The following is a 6,397-nucleotide window of genomic DNA, read 5'->3' as shown; positions in this document are numbered from 1 at the left end:
GAATGCTACAGAGGCAGCCATAGATCTAGTGGAGTGTGTTCTGATGCTGTCTGGAGGTGTAACTTTCTTCATCTGATAGCACAACCGGATGCACTGAGAAATCCAGTTCGAAAGTCTCTGGGTAGAAATAGGTGTACCTCTGGAACGCTCCGCGATGGAAACAAAAAGTCTGGAAGAATTTCTAAAAGGTTTGGTTCTATCCAAATAGAAGGACAAGGCCCTGCGTACGTCTAGAGTATGCATTGAGGCTTCGAACGAGTTCGCATGTGGCTTCAGGAAAAAAGTTGGTAAGTGAATCGGCTCATTAATGTGGAATGAGGAGTGTACTTTAGGAAGAAAATTGGGGTGTAACCTGAGGGTAACCTTGTCTTTGAAAAATATCGTATATGGTGGGTCTGCCATAAGAGCTGCTATTTCTCCTGCCCGCCTGGTGGAGGTAATTGCCACTAAAAATGCTGTTTTCATCGAAAGGTGTAAAAGGGAACACGTGGCTAGGGGTTCAAATGGTTGTTGGGTTAGGCAAGAGAGAACTAGATGAAGGTCCCACGGGGTGGTGGGTGGTTTTATGTCTGGGTATAGGGTTTGGAGTCCCTTGAGGAAGCGCTTGGTGATAGGATGAGCAAATACGGAAGTACCATCAATTTTGTCATGAAAAGTTGTAATAGCAGCTAAATGGACCCTGATGGAACTGGAAGAAAGGCCGGATTGCTTAAGGTCCAATAGGTAGTCAAGTATGAGCGGAAGAGGTGCTGACGTGGGACTAAGTTGTTTAGTTGGACACCAGTGTGTGAATCGTTTCCACTTACATAGATAGGTGGTGCGAGTAGATTGTGTTCTGCTATGCAGGAGCACTCTTTGAACTTGTTCAGAACAATCTAGTTCATTTTGGGAGAACCATGTAGGAACCATGCTTTGAGGTGGAGCATGGATAAGTTGGGGTGGAGAAAACGGCCATGTTGTTGTGATAGGAGGTTCGGAATGAGAGGCAAGGGGATTGGTGGTCGAATGGACATTTTGGTGAGAAACGGAAACCAGGGCTGTCTGGGCCATGATGGGGCAATTAGGATCACCTTGGCTCCATCTGTTCGTATTTTTATCAGGACCCTGTTCAGAACCGGTATCGGGGGAAACGCATACAGTAAGTTTTGGTGCCATGGGATCATGAATGCGTCTCCCAGGGAATGTTTGCCCAGCCCTGCTCTGGAGCAAAAATTGGGACATTTCTTGTTTTTTGCAGTTGCAAAGAGGTCTATTGCTGGGTAGCCCCAAATGCGGAATATGTTGTGAATGGTGTGCTCGTTTAATTCCCATTCGTGATCCCATGGGAAACGTCTGCTTAGTTCGTCCGCTGTGGTATTCATCACTCTAGGAAGATAGGCCGCTGATACCCGGATGTTGTTCGCAATGCACCAGTTCCAGAGTTTCATAGCCTCTGTGCACAGAGACTGGGATCGAGCTCCCCCCTGCCTGTTCACGTAGAACATGCATGCAATATTGTCTGTCATTATGCGTACGTGTTGGTTCTTGATCAGTGGTAGGAATTGACGGAACGCATTGCGAATGGCTCGAAGTTCTAGGACATTTATATGGAGAGAGGTCTCGGTTGAAGACCAAAGCCCCTGGGCTGTGTGGTGAGACATGTGTGCACCCCATCCTGTCAGAGATGCATCGGTCGTCAGTATGAGGGATGGAGCCTGCTGAAGAAAGGGGACTCCAGAGCAGAGGTTGGAGTGAATTGTCCACCACTGTAGAGAATCTTTGACTCGGGCAGGTATGGAGAGAGTCTTGTTTAGAGGGTGCACATTCGGTCTGTACACCGTGGCCAACCACGCTTGGAAGCACCTCATATATAGACGTGCATTTTGAACGACGGAGGTGCACGAGGCCATGTGACCTAATATTTGTAGGCAGTCCCGGACAGTCACCTGGGGACTGTTGCGAATCCTTGTGGCTAGTTGACTTATAGAATTGAAGCGGGCTGGTGGGAGAGATGCCAACCCCGTCCGGGAGTCGAGGTATGCCCCTATGAACTCCAGATGTTGGGTGGGGTATAATGTGGATTTGTTTTTGTTTACTTGCAGGCCTAAAGATAGGAAACAATCGATGGTAAGCCGTATGGATCGGAGAGCTTCGTCGAACGTTGAAGCTTTGAGGAGGCAATCGTCTAGGTAAGGAAATATTATGACCCCTTGTTTTCTGAGGTAGGCTGTAACTACGGCTAGGATCTTGCAAAAAACACGGGGGGCCGTGGACAGTCCGAAAGGGAGAACCCTGTACTGGAAATGTGTGGAGCCGAGAGTAAAGCGTAGGAATCGTCTGTGGGACGGGTGTATAGTCACATGAAAATAGGCATCCTGTATGTCGAGGGCTGAAAACCAGTCGCCCTGCTCCAGCGCTGGGATTATAGTGGTGAGAGTGACCATCTTGAACTTTTGCTTTTTGACAAATTTGTTGAGCCGCCTGAGGTCGAGGATTGGTCGCCATCCCCCATTTTTCTTCTCTGTTAAGAAATAATGGGAGTAAAAACCCTTCCCTCTGTGTCGTTCTGGCACAGTTTCTACTGCTCCCAGTTGAAGGAGATGCTGCACTTCTTGGAAGAGTAGTTGCTCGTGAAATGGGTCCCTGAAGAGGGACAGGGAGGGTGGGTGGGTGGGAGGGAGGGAGAGGAAGGGGATGGCGTATCCAATTGTAACTACCTCTATGACCCATTTGTCGGATGTAATTTTCTGCCATTGATGAGAGAATGGTCGTAGGCGGTGTCCAAAGATAGGTGTGCCGGCTGAAGTGGGAACACTGTTTTCTAAACCCTCGACCAGTGCTTCAAATCTGCCTATTAGTTGGAGGGGGTTGCAGCGCCCCGTAGAGTTAGGACGACGACGCTGGAATTTTGGTCTTTGGCGATGTTGTTGCTGTTGTTGTTCCTGTGGTCTATAGGAGTGTTGTGAAAATGTGGGGTAGCGTGGTCGGTGATAAGGTTGATATCTATATTGTCATCTTCTGGTCGCAGGTGGCTGGAGGCCTAGGGACCGGAGGGTTGCTCTTGCGTCCTTTATCGAATGCAGCATGTCGTTTGTGGTGGAGGCAAAAAGTTTTTCCCCGTCGAAGGGAAGATCTTCAATGGTGCTCTGGACCTCTTGAGGGAAGAAGGAGGAAGAGAGCCATGAACCCCGTCGCATGACCACTGCTGTGGCGGTCGACCTTGCTGCAGTATTAGCTACATCGAGGGCCGCTTGGAGAGCAGTGCGTGATATGGTTTGTCCCTCGGAAACCAGAGCTGTGAATTGTTGTTTCTTCTGTTCTGGGATGTGATCAATAAAATCCATGAATTTATTATAGTTTTTGTGGTCATATTTTGCAAGGACTGCGGTATAATTAGCTATGCGAAATTATAGCGTCGAGGATGCATATACTTTATGGCCGAAGAGGTCCGGGCGTTTACTGTCCTTGTTGGCTGGGGTGGAGCGGGCGTACTGTTGTTTGGCCCTCTGGTTTGCTGCATCCACTACCAATGAGTTTGGCGCCGGAAGGGTAAAAAGGAATTCAGAGCCCTTTGAAGGAATGAAGTACTTCCTGTCCGCTTGTTTACAGGTAGGTAGGCTAGTGGCTGGATTCTGCCAGATGGATTTAGCGGGTTCTAAAAGGGCTATGTTGATTGGTAATGCCACTCTAGAGGAAGAAGAGGGCTGCAAAATGTCTGTTAGTTCATGCCGTTGTTCAGTGACTTCCTCTAAGTTAATTTTCAAGTCACCTGCAGCTCTTTTAAAGAGGTCTTCGAATTTGGCATAGTCATCCGACGGGGTTGGAGGAAGGGGAAGTAAGGCTTCTTCAAGCGTTACGTCGGACTCTGCTGGAATAGGAGCAGGACTCAGTTGCTCCTGGGAGTGTGACGGTGCTGCCTGGTATCTTATGTCACTGGCAGGTCCGTCACGAGGCAGTGCTAAACCGGTGTTGCGCCTGGTCGAAGTGCCGTAGTGCATGTGTTCTCAGGGGTACGATGCCCATGGTGCCCAACCTTGCCATGGTGGTGGGTAGGGCATAGGTGTTGCCATCCAAGGGTTCACTCCCCATGGGGCAGGAGCCTGAGGACAGGCTGAGGTAGTTTTTTTGTAACCTCTGTTGATTGGGGTCTGGGAGTCTTGAGAAGGAGAAAAAACTGCCTGTGGATCAGTTTCCTCCTCACTGGAGGAAGGTTGTTCTGATCCTGAATCCAGCATTGGAGAAAAACAGGCATTTATCAGGGGAGACTGCAGAATAGGTGAGACCAATAGATCTGCTGTCTGAGTGAATTGAAAAGGTGAGGCTCCAGGTAATTGTAACAAAGTGAGGGATTTCCTAACGAGTCTGCTGAGCTCCGTCTCAGGCCGGGGATGGTAGAGAAGGAACTGAGGAGATTGGCCACGCATGCACACTATTATCCTAGACTCACTGCGGGGGGGCAGCCTCTGCGCATGTGTGGCCAGTACGAGTACTGCTACAAAAAATCTCCGAGTGAAGGCGCAGGGACGCACCAACACCTAGAGTGGAGCACCCACAGGGACATCTCTCGAAGAAGAATGAAGCATTAAAGTCAGGAATGGTTACAAGAGCAATAAAGATAAAACACTTTCTAAACTTAACAAACTAGACTTGGTTCAAGGTGAACTCCCTCACCACAGGTTCACAGTGTTGCTGACCAAACTCTCAGGCCGGCGTCTGGACCCAACGTCCAATGACTTTTTCTTTTGCCCTCTTAGGTGAAAGGAGAGAGATTGAGAGGGAGAGAGAATTTGGGGTATTTTTGCCTCTCACTTTTATAGTCCAGTCCCCCTTTGAGATGCAGTTTCCTGAAGGCCCTCCCCGCCCCCCCAAGCAAAGTTTATTCAAACAGTAAAGAAGGCGACATGATGTCTGGTGGTAAAAAGTTCTGTGCTGTTTCTTTCCTGTTTCCTGAAATGCAGATTTTCCTTGTCTCCTGTCTTCCCTCTCTCACTGTCTGAGGATGCTGTTTACAACGTAAACGTAAACTGAGGGAAACACACATTCCTTTGTATAAGATCTGCTTGACCAGTGCTGCCTAAGCAGGGCTATATGTGTTAGAACATGTGCCACCAATATCACTTAGGGGGAATTCATAACTTTACATATAATGTTGCTACATCCATTTCCCCATGATATTATTGACCAGCGAGGAGTTAGTTTTCAAATGATGCCTTTAAAAGATGTATTTTGAATAAGGATTATTACAATAGTGTGTAGGGGTGTGAAAATTATATTACAATAGTGAATACAGCTGTGGTCACCCTCCCCCATGGAGTAGAACACAAGCAGCGAGAAGCCATTCATAAATTTGACACACTGGTCCCCAAAGAGACTGCAGGGGTTGTAATATTCCAGATTCTCAGACTTCCTCACTGCTGGGGATTGTCTCCTCAGCACCAGCCGGAAATTTCCCCTCTTGCTCAATTCATCCCATTGGCTCCTGTTGCTCCCTGGTGCCTTTAATGATTTCTTGCCCTTCTGGGGTTTGCACCCTTCAGACTGGGACATGGCTCCTTGCTGTATCCACAAACTGCAACACGTTCCTGTCTGCAGACAGCCTCCCTGCAACTCCTGGGTGCCATAGGTTGGCTTTGGCCCTGGGTGTTGGGTTCTACATAGTGTGGGCACTTTCAAGCTTTGTCCACCTCCGTTAGCTACAGCCAGCACTGCAGCTGTGCTGCCCTGTGAGATACAGACTGTGGGTGTCTTCATGCAAATCCAGGGTCTGAATTTGTGCCTGGGAGCCTCCTTTTGTGACAATGTGGCCCTACAGACAGCTTGACACGCATTTATTATTTTTCCCAGGAGCTCCTCTTTCCCCTCCCTGCCCAAACTTTTGTGCTGCCCCTGGTCCCTGACTGCTGATTCTCACATCCGCAGGCTGCACTTCAGGGATAGATTTCTTTAAGGCACTATTTAATGTAAAATATTTTCCTACATGTCTTTTATAAAGATACTGCAGTGCTGGAATGTTAATTTTAAATAAATGCCAATTGCAAATTCCAGAGGGTAGAATGTTGCTGCTTGAGTTAGGGGCCTTCTCAGTAGCTTTTTCTATTCATGAAGGTGTCTGAACTCAACTGTGTAACCTGGCTCCGCAATATATTTGTCGTACTCACATCTGCTTATTAGGTATGTTGAGCTGTTTCCTGGGAATGGATTCTGTTGCTGACAGAAAACTGCCCTAAACTAGGAGAGCCATATCTAGATATATATGGCTAATCTGTTAGCAAGTGTGCCAGAGAAGGGATTCAAATCCAGGGCTGCCCAGAGGATTCAGGGGGCCAAGCAATTTCAGGGGCCCCTTCCATAAAAAAAAGTTGCAATACTATAGTAACATGTATTTGGAAATGTAAAAAATAACCAGTGAAATACATTC

Source organism: Chrysemys picta, chromosome 12, assembly GCF_011386835.1.
Source record: "Chrysemys picta bellii isolate R12L10 chromosome 12, ASM1138683v2, whole genome shotgun sequence".
In the NCBI taxonomy this organism is placed as follows: domain Eukaryota; kingdom Metazoa; phylum Chordata; order Testudines; family Emydidae; genus Chrysemys; species Chrysemys picta.
The sequence above is the reverse complement of the archived record's forward strand: the minus strand, read 5'-3'. Positions refer to the sequence as shown.